A 15,000-nucleotide genomic window follows, 5' to 3' on the forward strand; every position below is an offset into this window, starting at 1 on the left:
ACAACAGAAATTCAACAAATCAAATCAAATGTTATTAGTCACATGCACCGAATACAACAGACCTTACAGTGAAATGCTTAATTACGAGCCAACAATGCAGTTTAAAAAAATATGGATAAGAATAAGAGACAAATGTAACCAGTAATTAATAAGTAGCACAAGTAATTAAGTTGTACAAGTAATTAAAAAGCAGTAGTAAAATAGCAATAGTGACACTATATACAGGTGGGTACCGATACAGAGTCAATGTGCGGGGGCACCAGTCTTCCAGCACAGCTGGTGCTCTCATGCATGTTTCAGTGCTATTTGCCTCGAAGCGAGCATAGAGGTGGTTTAGCTTGTCTGGTAGGCTTGTGTCAATGGGCAGCTCTCGGCTGTGCTTCCCTTTGTAGTCTGTAATGGTTTGCAAGGCCTGTCACATCCGACGAGTGTCAGAGTCGGTGTGGTTTGATTCGATCTTACAGGCTGTCTACACTGCTCGCGTAGCAGGCGCAAGAGTTGCAAAATAAATGTAGAAATCTATATTATTCAATTATTACACCCACACTGTTCGCGCATGCCAACGAGTGTTTGCATTGCCAAAGGCTAAAATAGAAGTCAGTTCTATTTGTGACGCAGATCGCGCTGCAAGACCTGCCTTTCCTCAGTGGTTTATAGAAGCATGTACCCGCGTATCATCTCCTCATTGGTTATCCCCACGTGGGTGACTGAAAGATGAACGAGGTCAGTGGCAGTAATGCACCTAATTTATGAAATATTGCCAATTACAAAATAAAGTCAAGAGAAGAAAATGCCTAAAAGGAGGAGAGATGACTAGAAATTATTCGGTTGACTGTTTTATGTGTGGATTAATTGTCGGAGTAGAGGACCTTGTGCATTTCAGGTTAAATAACAACTCAATGTTTATATCACAGGACAAATTAGCTGGCAACAGCAAACTAGCTAAATAGGACAGATTAGCTAGCAAGTGCAAGCTAGCTAGCTAAATTGTCATAAATGTTTAATGATTTTCGCCCTGTCCCCAAATTAATGTAATTGGGTCAGAGTTTGTTTTGATATTTAACCTGATCGCGTTTGGTGTGGGAGGACAGAACACCACTCGCGCAGCCGGTTTTGGCTTTCATGTTAGTCCTGTATTGATGCTTTGCTTGTTTGATGGTTCATCGGAGGGGATTTTTTACAAGCTTCCGGGTTAGAGTCCCGCTCCTTGAAAGCGGTAGCTCTAGCATTTAGCTCAGTGCGGATGTTGCCTGTAATCCATGGCTTCTGGTTGGGGAATGTACGTACGGTCACTGTGGGGATGACGTCATCGACACACTTATTGATGAAGCCAATGACTGATGTGGTGTACTCCTCAATGCCATCGGAGTAATCCAGGAACATATTCCAATCTGTGCAATACAGTCCTGAAGCTTAGCATCTGCTTCATATGACCACTTTATTATTGATCTCGTCACTGGTGCTTCCTGCTTTAATTGTCGCTTCTAAGCAGGAATCAGAAGGATAGAATGATGGTCAGATTTGCCAAATGGAGGGTGAGGGAGAGCTTTGTATGTGGTTCAGAGAATGCCAGACTTTGATGACAAAGTTTCATGATAAAATTTGCTCACAAAGTAAAGCCCTGCCACCTTCATAAGACGAGTCCAAAATGTCTGGTTTGCTGCTGTATAAATGATGTAATATGTCAGGGAGATATGTATACTGTAGCTAAGAAGGTAGTACTAAGTGTATGTTGTGTAGTAAGCTGTTAGTTGCCCATGTGCCTCACCTTAATAATGTGGCCTATTTGTAACAACGCACGATTGTAAACACATCGTTTGTGGCCGGTGTGCTTACTTTATCACTTTATTACTTTATTACTTTATTACTTTATTATTTTATTACTTTATTATTTTATTACTTTATTACTTTATTACTTTATTAATGTATTACTTTATTACTCTATTACTCTATTACTCTATTACTTTATTACTTTATTACTTTATTACTTTATTATTTTATTACTTTATTATTTTATTATTTTATTACTTTATTACTTTATTACTTTATTACTTTATTATTTTATTTTTATTACTTTATTACTTTATTACTTTATTACTTTATTACTTTACTTTATTACTTTATTACTTTATTACTTTATTACTTTATTATTTGATTACTTTATTACTTTATTACTTTACTTTATTACTTTATTACTTTATTATTTTATTACTTTATTACTTTATTATTTTATTACTTTATTACTTTATTACTTTATTACTTTATTACTTTACTTTATTACTTTATTACTTTATTACTTTATTACTTTATTACTTTATTACTTTACTTTATTACTTTATTACTTTATTACTTTATTACTTTATTACTTCATGTGTATAGTTTGGACAATGTTACTGATAGTAGTGGTGTGCTTACTTTATTACTTTTTGTGTATAGTTTTGACAATGCTACTGATAGTAGTGGTGGCACTTGGCACATACACGCAAATTCAGCACACACAACATTCTATAATAGAATAGTGTTATTTCAAGTGTATCTTTTTTGACATCAAAGACCCAAACGGTGTTCAATGTGCCTCACCCTAGTAATTTGGTCTTTTTTCACCTCTTTATTTCGCCTACCGTTCTAACTTGGTGGTGCACATAACCTAAACAGCCTATAACCTTGTTTTAGAGAAATGTAATCATTGAATATTGTAAGAGCTTTCATTGTCTATATGCCCCCTTTATTTATCCTATGGTTCTGACTTGTTGTACAGTGAGAACACTGCAAGAACGGCCCATGTTCTGAATTCTATCACTGTACATTTCAAAATTGCTGAACAAAGAGTTATATTCACCACGTCCGTCGTCGCTCATTAATGTCTTAAGGAGCATTATCTTGACATCATCCGGTGTGTGTGTGTGTGTATGTATGTATGTATGTATGTATGTATGTATGTATGTATGTATGTATGTATGTATGTATGTATGTATGTATGTATGTATGTATGTATGTATGTATGTATGTATGTATGTATGTATGTATGTATGTATGTATGTATGTATGTATGTATGTATGTATGTATGTATGTATGTATGTATGTATGTATGTATGTATGTATGTATGTATGTATGTATGTATGTGTGTGTGTGCGTGTGCGTGTGTGTGTGTACGTATGTATGTGTGTATGTATGTATGTGTGTGTGCGTGTGCGTGTGTGTGTGTACGTATGTATGTGTGTGTGTGTGTGCGTGTGTGTGTGTGTGTGCGTGTGCGTGTGCGTGTGCGTGTGCGTGTGCGTGTGCGTGTGCGTGTGTGTGTGTGTGTGTGTGTGTGTGTGTGTGTGTGTGTGTGCGTGCGTGCGTGTGCGTGTGCGTGTGCGTGTGTGTGTGTGTGTACCTTTACAGGGTAGAGGGCCATGAGAACAGCAAAGCTGCTAAGGTGGGAACAGGAACACACGGTGTGTGTAGCGTTTGACGTGACTTTGGTACAGCCACGACTTGACCACGCCCCTCCCTCTTCATGGACACGCCAGAACACACAGGTATAGTTCATTTCTGATGACTCTGCCCTCACCTGGGATTGGGGGGAGAGAGAGAGGCTAAGAACTTCTTAGTGAGGCCATCGTGATTATGTTAGGCCATCAAGATTATGTTAGGCCATCGTGATTATGTTAGGCCATCGTGATTATGTTAGGCCATCGTGATTATGTTAGGCCATCGTGATTATGTTAGGCCATCGTGATTATGTTAGGCCATCGTGATTATGTTAGGCCATCGTGATTATGTTAGGCCATCGTGATTATGTTAGGCCATCGTGATTATGTTAGGCCATGATTATGTTAGGCCATCGTGATTATGTTAGGCCATCGTGATTATGTTAGGCCATCGTGATTATGTTAGGCCATCGTGATTATGTTAGGCCACGTGATTATGTTAGGCCATTGTGATTATGTTAGGCCATTGTGATTATGTTAGGCCATCGTGATTATGTTAGGACATTGTGATTATGTTATGATTATGGCCATCGTGATTATGTTAGGCCATCGTGATTATGTTAGGCCATCGTGATTATGTTAGGCCATTGTGATTATGTTAGGACATCGTGATTATGTTAGGACATCGTGATTATGTTAGGACATCGTGATTATGTTAGGCCATCGTGATTATGTTAGGCCATTGTGATTATGTTAGGCCATCGTGATTATGTTAGGACATCGTGATTATGTTAGGCCATCGTGATTATGTTAGGCCATTGTGATTATGTTAGGCCATCGTGATTATGTTAGGCCATTGTGATTATGTTAGGACATCGTGATTATGTTAGGGCATCGTGATTATGTTAGGACATTGTGATTATGTTAGGCCATTGTGATTATGTTAGGCCATCGTGATTATGTTAGGCCATCGTGATTATGTTAGGAGGCCATCGTGATTATGTTAGGACATCGTGATTATGTTATGTTAGGCCATCGTGATTATGTTAGGACATCGTGATTATGTTAGGCCATCGTGATTATGTTAGGACATCGTGATTATGTTAGGACATTGTGATTATGTTAGGCCATCGTGATTATGTTAGGCCATCGTGATTATGTTAGGTCATCGTGATTATGTTAGGACATCGTGATTATGTTAGGACATCGTGATTATGTTAGGCCATCGTGATTATGTTGTTAGGCCATCGTGATTATGTTAGGCCATCGTGATTATGTTAGGCCATCGTGATTATGTTAGGCCATCGTGATTATGTTAGGCCATCGTGATTATGTTAGGCCATCGTGATTATGTTAGGCCATTGTGATTATGTTAGGCCATCGTGATTATGTTAGGCCATCGTGATTATGTTAGGACATCGTGATTATGTTAGGACATCGTGATTATGTTAGGCCATCGTGATTATGTTAGGCCATCGTGATTATGTTAGGCCATCGTGATTATGTTAGGCCATCGTGATTATGTTAGGCCATCGTGATTATGTTAGGCATCGTGATTATGTTAGGCCATCGTGATTATGTTAGGCCATCGTGATTATGTTAGGCCATCGTGATTATGTTAGGCCATCGTGATTATGTTAGGCCATCGTGATTATGTTAGGCCATCGTGATTATGTTAGGCCATCGTGATTATGTTAGGCCGTGATTATGTTAGGTGATTATGTTAGGCCATCGTGATTATGTTAGGCCATCGTGATTATGTTAGGCCATTGTGATTATGTTATTATGGCCATCGTGATTATGTTAGGCCATCGTGATTATGTTAGGCCATCGTGATTATGTTAGGCCATCGTGATTATGTTAGGACATTGTGATTATGTTAGGCCATTGTGATTATGTTAGGCCATCGTGATTATGTTAGGCCATCGTGATTATGTTAGGGCATCGTGATTATGTTAGGCCATTGTGATTATGTTAGGACATCGTGATTATGTTAGGACATCGTGATTATGTTAGGACATCGTGATTATTATGTTAGGCCATCGTGATTATGTTAGGCCATGTGATTATGTTAGGCCATCGTGATTATGTTAGGCCATTGTGATTATGTTAGGACATCGTGATTATAGGGCATCGTGATTATGTTAGGACATTGTGATTATGTTAGGCCATTGTGATTATGTTAGGCCATGTGATTATGTTAGGCCATCGTGATTATGTTAGGCCATCGTGATTATTATGTTATTATGGAGGCCATCGTGATTATGTTAGGACATCGTGATTATGTTATGGCCATCGTGATTATGTTAGGACATCGTGATTATGTTAGGCCATCGTGATTATGTTAGGCCATCGTGATTATGTTAGGCCATCGTGATTATGTTAGGTCATCGTGATTATGTTAGGCCATCGTGATTATGTTAGGCCATCGTGATTATGTTAGGTTCGTGATTATGTTAGGACATCGTGATTATGTTAGGTCATCGTGATTATGTTAGGACATCGTGATTATGTTATCGTGATTATGCCATCGTGATTATGTTAGGCCATTGTGATTATGTTAGGCCATCGTGATTATGTTAGGCCATCGTGATTATGTTAGGCCATTGTGATTATGTTATCATCGTGATTATGTTAGGCCATCGTGATTATGTTAGGCCATCGTGATTATGTTAGGCCATCGTGATTATGTTAGGCCATCGTGATTATGTTAGGCCATCGTGATTATGTTAGGCCATCGTGATTATGATTATGTTAGGCCATCGTGATTATGTTAGGCCATCGTGATTATGTTAGGCCATGTGATTATGTTAGGCCATCGTGATTATTATGATTATGTTAGGCCATCGTGATTATGTTATGTTAGGCCATCGTGCCATAGGCCGTGATTATGTTAGGCCATCGTGATTATGTTAGGCCATCGTGATTATGTTAGGCCATTGTGATTATGTTAGGCCATCGTGATTATGTTAGGCCATCGTGATTATGTTAGGCCATCGTGATTATGTTAGGCCATTGTGATTATGTTAGGACATTGTGATTATGTTAGGCCATTGTGATTATTGTGATTATGTTAGGCCATCGTGATTATGTTAGGCCATCGTGATTATGTTAGGGCATCGTGATTATGTTAGGCCATTGTGATTATGTTAGGACATCGTGATTATGTTAGGACATCGTGATTATGTTAGGACATTGTGATTATGTTAGGCCATCGTGATTATGTTAGGCCATCGTGATTATGTTAGGTCATCGTGATTATGTTAGGACATCGTGATTATGTTAGGACATCGTGATTATGTTAGGCCATCGTGATTATGTTAGGCCATTGTGATTATGTTAGGGCATCGTGATTATGTTAGGCCATGTTAGGCCATTGTGATTATGTTATTATGTTAGGCCATTATGTTAGGCCATTGTGATTATGTTAGGCCATCGTGATTATGTTAGGACATCGTGATTATGTTAGGCCATTGTGATTATGTTAGGCCCATCGTGATTATGTTAGGATTATGTTAGGCCATCGTGATTATGTTAGGCCATGATTATGTTAGGCCATCGTGATTATGTTAGGACATCGTGTGATTATGTTAGGACATCGTGATTATGTTAGGACATCGTGATTATGTTAGGACATCGTGATTATGTTAGGCCATCGTGATTATGTTAGGACATCGTGATTATGTTAGGCCATCGTGATTATGTTAGGCCATCATGGTTATGTTAGGATTGTGATTATGTTCGTGATTATGTTAGGACATCGTGATTATGTTAGGCCATCGTGATTATGTTAGGCCATCGTGATTATGTTAGGCCATCGTGATTATGTTAGGCCAGGATTATGTTCATGATTATGTTAGGACATCGTGATTATGTTAGTGATTATGCCATCGTGATTATGTTAGGCCATTGTGATTATGTTAGGCCATTGTGATTATGTTGCCATTATGTTAGGCCATCGTGATTATGTTAGGCCATCGTGATTATGTTAGGCCATCGTGATTATGTTAGGCCATCGTGATTATGTTAGGCCATCGTGATTATGTTAGGACATCGTGATTATGATGTTAGGACATGATTTAGGCCATCGTGATTATGTTAGGCCATCGTGATTATGTTAGGACATCGTGATTATGTTAGGCCATCGTGATTATGTTAGGCCATCGTGATTATGTTAGGCCATCGTGATGTTATGTGATTAGGACATCGTGATTATGTTAGGCCATCGTGATTATGTTAGGCCATCGTGATTATGTTAGGCCATCGTGATTATGTTAGGCCATTGTGATTATGTTAGGCCATTGATTATGTTAGGCCATCGTGATTATGTTAGGACATCGTGATTATGTTAGGCCATCGTGATTATGTTAGGCCATCGTGATTATGTTAGGCCATCGTGATTATGTTAGGACATCGTGATTATGTTAGGCCATCGTGATTATGTTAGGACATCGTGATTATGTTAGGACATCGTGATTATGTTAGGCCATCGTGATTATGTTAGGCCATCGTGATTATGTTAGGCCATCGTGATTATGTTAGGACGTGATTATGTTAGGCCATGTGATTATGTTAGGCCATCGTGATTATGTTAGGCCATCGTGATTATGTTAGGCCATCGTGATTATGTTAGGACATCGTGATTATGTTAGGACATCGTGATTATGTTAGGGCATCGTGATTATGTTAGGCCATTGTGATTATGTTAGGCCATTGTGATTATGTTAGGCCATCGTGATTATGTTAGGCCATCGTGATTATGTTGTTATCGTGATTATGTTACATCGTGATTATGTTAGGACATCGTGATTATGTTAGGCCATCGTGATTATGTTAGGACATCGTGATTATGTTAGGCCATCGTGATTATGTTAGGACATCGTGATTATGTTAGGACATCGTGATTATGTTAGGACACGTGATTATCGTGATTATGTTAGGCCATCGTGATTATGTTAGGCCATCGTGATTATGTTAGGCCATCGTGATTATGTTAGGCCATTCGTTGATTATGTTAGGACATCGTGATTATAGGACATCGTGATTATGTTAGGCCATCGTGATTATGTTCGTGATTATGTTAGGCCATCGTGATTATGTTAGGCCATTGTGATTATGTTATGTTATGTTAGGCCATCGTGATTATGTTAGGCCATTGTGATTATGTTAGGCCATCGTGATTATGTTGTGATTATGTTAGGCCATCGTGATTATGTTAGGCCATCGTGATTATGTTAGGCCATTGTGATTATGTTAGGCCATTGTGATTATGTTAGGCCATCGTGATTATGTTAGGACATCGTGATTATGTTAGGACATCGTGATTATGTTAGGACATCGTGATTATGTTAGGCCATCGTGATTATGTTAGGCCATCGTGATTATGTTAGGCCATTGTGATTATGTTAGGCCATCGTGATTATGTTAGGCCATCGTGATTATGTTAGGCCATCATGATTATGTTAGGACATCGTGATTATGTTAGGTGATTATGTTAGGACATCGTGATTATGTTAGGCCATCGTGATTATGTTAGGCCATCGTGATTATGTTAGGCCATCGTGATTATGTTAGGCCATCGTGATTATGTTAGGACATTATGTTAGGATTATGTTATGGACATCGTGATTATGTTAGGCCATATGATTATGTTAGGCCATCGTGATTATGTTAGGCCATTGTGATTATGTTAGGCCATTGTGATTATGTTAGGCCATCGTGATTATGTTAGGACATCGTGATTATGTTAGGCCATCGTGATTATGTTAGGCCGTGATTATGTGATTATTGTTAGGCCATGTTCGTGATTATGTTAGGTCATCGTGATTATGTTAGGACATCGTGATTATGTTAGGACATCGTGATTATGTTAGGGCCATGTTAGGCCATCGTGATTATGTTAGGCCGTGATTATGTTTGTGATTATGTTAGGCCATCGTGATTATGTTAGGCCATCGTGATTATGTTAGGCCATTGTGATTATGTTAGGCCATCGTGATTATGTTAGGCCATCGTGATTATGTTAGGCCATCGTGATTATGTTAGGCCATCGTGATTATGTTAGGATTATGTTCGTGATTATGTTAGGCCATTGTGATTATGTTAGGCCATCGTGATTATGTTAGGACATCGTGATTATGTTAGGCCATCGTGATTATGTTAGGCCATTGTGATTATGTTAGGCCATCGTCGATATGTTAGGCCATCGTGATTATGTTAGGCCATCGTGATTATGTTAGGCCATCGTGATTATGTTAGGCCATTGTGATTATGTTAGGCCATCGTGATTATGTTAGGACATCGTGATTATGTTAGGCCATTGTGATTATGTTAGGCCATCATGGTTATGTTAGGACACTGTGATTATGTTAGGACATCGTGATTATGTTAGGCCATCGTGATTATGTTAGGACATCGTGATTATGTTAGGCCATCGTGATTATGTTAGGACATCGTGATTATGTTAGGCCATCATGGTTATGTTAGGACATCGTGATTATGTTAGGACATCGTGATTATGTTAGGCCATCGTGATTATGTTAGGCCATCGTGATTATGTTAGGTCATCGTGATTATGTTAGGCCATCGTGATTATGTTAGGACATCGTGATTATGTTAGGACATCGTGATTATGTTAGGGCATCGTGATTATGTTAGGCCATTGTGATTATGTTAGGCCATTGATTATGTTGCCATTATGATTATGGCCATCGTGATTATGTTAGGCCATCGTGATTATGTTAGGCCATCGTGATTATGTTAGGCCATCGTGATTATGTTAGGCCATCGTGATTATGTTAGGCCATCGTGATTATGTTATCGTGATTATGTTAGGCCATCGTGATTATGTTAGGACATCGTGATTATGTTAGGCCACATTATGTTAGGCCATGATTATGTTAGGACATCGTGATTATGTTAGGCCATCGTGATTATGTTAGGCCATGATTATGTTAGGACATGATTATGTTAGGACATCGTGATTATGTTAGGCCATCGTGATTATGTTAGGCCATCGTGATTATGTTAGGCCATCGTGATTATGTTAGGCCATCGTGATTATGTTAGGACATCGCCATGATTATGTTAGGCCATCGTGATTATGTTAGGCCATCGTGATTATGTTAGGCCATCGTGATTATGTTAGGCATCGTGATTATTAGGACATGATTATGTTAGGCCATCGTGATTATGTTAGGCCATCGTGATTATGTTAGGTGATTATGTTAGGCCATCGTGATTATGTTAGGCCATCGTGATTATGTTAGGCCATCGTGATTATGTTAGGACATCGTGATTATGTTAGGACATTGTCAGGATATGAAAAAGTCCTAGCTGTAGATGTACGATTATAATATGTTACAATATTTACATGCATCATATATTAACATCAGCTATTATAATATTATTAAATGATACCTTTAGATGTTTGAAGGTGAGGATGACAGGCTTGGTGAGGTGTTCTGTTGCTGGGTTACTGACAAAAGCTGTTACCACCTTGGAACTGATCTGGTAGCTAGGCTTTGATGCTGTGGCGGTTGCTGTGTCTCTGTTTGTGTCTGTGTCTGTGTCTGTGTCTGTGTCTGTGTCTGTGTCTGTGTCTGTGTCTGTGTCTGTGAGGTACTGGAAGGAGTTGTTGACAGATCTCTCCAATGTCTTGTAACACACCAACCCAGCCAGAGCGAAACCTGTGAAGCACAGAAAGAAACAAGTTACCAGAATGTCTTGTAACTTTCCCAGAATTCTCAGATTTTTCAGGTTTCCTGGTTGGAAGATTTCAGGAATAACTAGGGAATAAACAGAAAATCCAGAATCCAAGATTTCTGTTGAGGGAATTTATATGTTTAAATGAATGATTAGAATATTCCACCCTGAAACCATATAATTGTATGAAATTGATGAGAGTCATGAAATTATTCTAATTTCAGTATGTGTATAGGATACATTCTGTTTGTGTGTGAATGTATGTGCGTAAGGAATCTGTTTGTGTGTGAAAGTATGTGCGTAATGGAGTCTGTTTGTGTGTGAAAGTATGTGCGTAAGGAGTCTGTTTGTGTGTGAAAGTATGTGCGTAAGGAGTCTGTTCGTGTGTGAAAGTATGTGCGTAAGGAGTCTGTATAAAATGAAAGGTTTTGTACACTGAACCAGCGTTCTCGTGAATAAACATTTTGACTATTTTAGCTGGGCCTCCGTCTGTTTCATTCAACCAGTATCTTACAAATTTGGGGTTGCAGACCGAGTACATCGAGAACATAATTCTCGTAACAATTTGGTCCTTCGAACCGGATCTCAATACCTGCCTCTGTCGTCCCAAGGAACTGCTGAAAACCGTGCACGGGCAGATCCAGGATCCGTAAGACAAAGACCTGACCTCTGAATTGAGGGTTTATTTCAGGCCAGTGGTGAACTGGTACACAACAGAGGTGGTGATTATGAGATCTTTATTTACAAATGTGGGGGAATGATTTAAGATATCTTTGACTTGATGTTCTAAATACTTAGTATATATCAATAATAGGAGCTTGGTTATTCTAAACAGATTCACTAGGAGGCTTTTACTTTGTGTATTAACCAAATTCGATTGAGGGAACAGGTCCACAATGACCTGCGGTACATGTGCACTACCATAAATAAAAATAGCTTAATAATTGAGGTCTGTGAGGAATGGCCGAGATGATGGTGATTATGGTGATGATGATGATGATGATGATGATGATGAAGATTAGCCTACCTGGGTACGTCCCGTTGCCGGTAGCTGTCTCCCAGCTGGTGTCCAGTCGAGCGTTGTCATTGGCCAGGCTGATTGGCCCAATGGCCGGAGTCTGTCTCCTCCTCACTGCAATCTCAGCCTCTGTGTACAAGGACAAGGTAAAAGGTGAAGGAGGATGTGTATGAGTGTGTTCAGGAGTGTATGTGCGTTCATGTGTGTGATATCTTTGTGTGTGTGTGTGTGTGTGTGTGTGTGTGTGTGTGTGTGTGTGTGTGTGTGTGTGTGTGTGTGTGTGTGTTTGTGTGTGTGTGTGTGTGTGTGTGTGTGTGTGTGTGTGTGTCTCCTCCTCATGTGTGTGTGCATGTGATGTGTGTGTGTGTGCATGTTTGTGTGGTGTGTGTGTGTGTGTGTGTGTTACCTGTGTGGTCTGTTTCCATGGTGGTGTGGGTGTGTGTGTTACCTGTGTGGTCTGTTTCCATGGTGGTGTGGGTGTGTGTGTTCTGTGTGGTCTGTTTCCATGGTGGTGTGGGTGTGTGTGTTACCTGTGTGGTCTGTTTCCATGGTGGTGTGGGTGTGTGTGTTACCTGTGTGGTCTGTTTCCATGGTGGTGTGGGTGTGTGTGTTACCTGTGTGGTCTGTTTCCATGGTGGTGTGGGTGTGTGTGTTACCTGTGTGGTCTGTTTCCATGGTGGTGTGTGTGTGTGTTACCTGTGTGGTCTGTTTCCATGGTGGTGTGGGTGTGTGTGTTACCTGTGTGGTCTGTTTCCATGGTGGTGTGGGTGTGTGTGTTACCTGTGTGGTCTGTTTCCATGGTGGTGTGGGTGTGTGGTCTGTTTCCTGTGTGGTCTGTTTCCATGGTGGTGTGGTTGTGTGTGTTACCTGTGTGGTCTGTTTCCATGGTGATGTGGTTGTCTCTGAGCTGCGGTGCTATGAGCTTCATGGCGTCCTCCACAGCGCCGAGCAACCTACTCACCTCACGGCTGTTGCTTAGGATACCTTGAGACAGGAAACTGTCTACCTGCGTGAAGACATTCTACAAACAGGAAGTAGAAACAGGAAACAGGAAGTGAGTGAACGAGGTGTATAGGTTTACATGGATGCATGACTGCACCGTGTGTGGATGTGCGTGTGTGCGCGCGCGTGTGTGTTTTTGTGTGTGTGTGTGTCTGTGTGTGTGTGTGTGGTTTACCTCCAGTAACACCTCTCCAGTCAGTCTCCCTCCGGCTGCTTCCCCAGAGTTACTTAACGCCAGACAGCTGTTCCTCATCAGAGGCAGGAGACCAGCTAAACCTGGGACATTCTGAGAGCGAGGAGAAGTTCATTGACTTCATGTGAGTAAAAACATTTATAGCAGGACATATATTGTAGTGTCAGAAGATGGTTCTTGAAAGTATTAATTAAAACAGAGGTGCCTGGGTTTTGAACTCACCTGTCCAGGAGTCTCATCCCCTTTAAACTGGTCACATGTCAGTACTGAAGGAAACACAAAACACTGCCATCACACCTGGATCGACACTACACAGCACAACACAACACAAAACAACACAACATAACACAGCACAGCACAACACAACACAACACAACACAACACAACACAACACAACACAGCACAACACAACACAACACAAGGCAACACAACACAACATAACACAACACAACACACCACCATCACACCTGGATCAACACTACACAGCACAACACAACACAACACAACACAACACAGCACAACACAACACAACACAAGGCAACACAACACAACATAACACAACACAACACACCACCATCACACCTGGATCAACACTACACAACACAACACAACACAACACAACACAACACAACACAACACAACACAACACAACACAACACAACACAACACAACACAACACAACACAACACAACACCATCACACCTGGATCAACACTACACAACACAACACAACGCAACACAACATAACACAACACAAAACAACATAACACAACACAAAACAACACAACACAACACACCTACACAACATAACACAACACAACACAACACAAAACAACACAACACAACACACCTACACAACATAACACAACACAACACAACACAACACAACACAACACAACACACCACAACACAACACCATCACACCTGGATCAACACAACACAACACAACACAACACAACACAACACAACACAACACAACACAACACAACACAACACAACACAACACAACACAACACAACACAACACAACACAACACAACACAACACACAACACAACACAACACAACACAACACAACACAACACAACACAACAGGACACAACACAACATAACACAACAGGACACAACACAACACAACATAACAGGACACAACATTACACACCTACGCAACTAAACAATCCCACCTGCACAACAACACAATGACAAATAACACACCTGTGTCTTTTCTGCACCACAACAACAATTGATGTGTATCTTCATACTAGGCAGATAACCCACAAGACATGCCACTAGAGGTCTCTTCACAATACCCAAGTCCAGAACAGACTACAGGAAACACACAGTACTACATAGAGCCAGGGCTACATGGAAATCTCTTCCACATCAAGTAAGTTTAAAAAATGGATAAAAATTATGGAACAGTGAGGACTGTGAAGCAACACAAACATAAGCACAAACACGATAACAGACATAAGCTGAGATACTCGCAACACACACACACACACACACACACACACACACACACACACACACACACACACACACACACACACACACACACACACACACACACACACACACACACACACACACACACACACACACACACACACACACGATAACAGACATGCACACACACACGACAACAGACATACACACACACACATG

At 40.2% G+C, this 15,000-nt stretch overlaps 1 pseudogene; it reads right to left on the bottom strand.

Moving 5' to 3' along the window:
* Positions 1-15,000, bottom strand: part of LOC124020998 — a 54,430-nt pseudogene that overhangs the window by 12,777 nt on the left and 26,653 nt on the right.

The sequence above is a fragment of the Oncorhynchus gorbuscha genome, unplaced genomic scaffold, assembly GCF_021184085.1.
Source record: "Oncorhynchus gorbuscha isolate QuinsamMale2020 ecotype Even-year unplaced genomic scaffold, OgorEven_v1.0 Un_scaffold_1017, whole genome shotgun sequence".
NCBI lineage: Eukaryota > Metazoa > Chordata > Actinopteri > Salmoniformes > Salmonidae > Oncorhynchus > Oncorhynchus gorbuscha.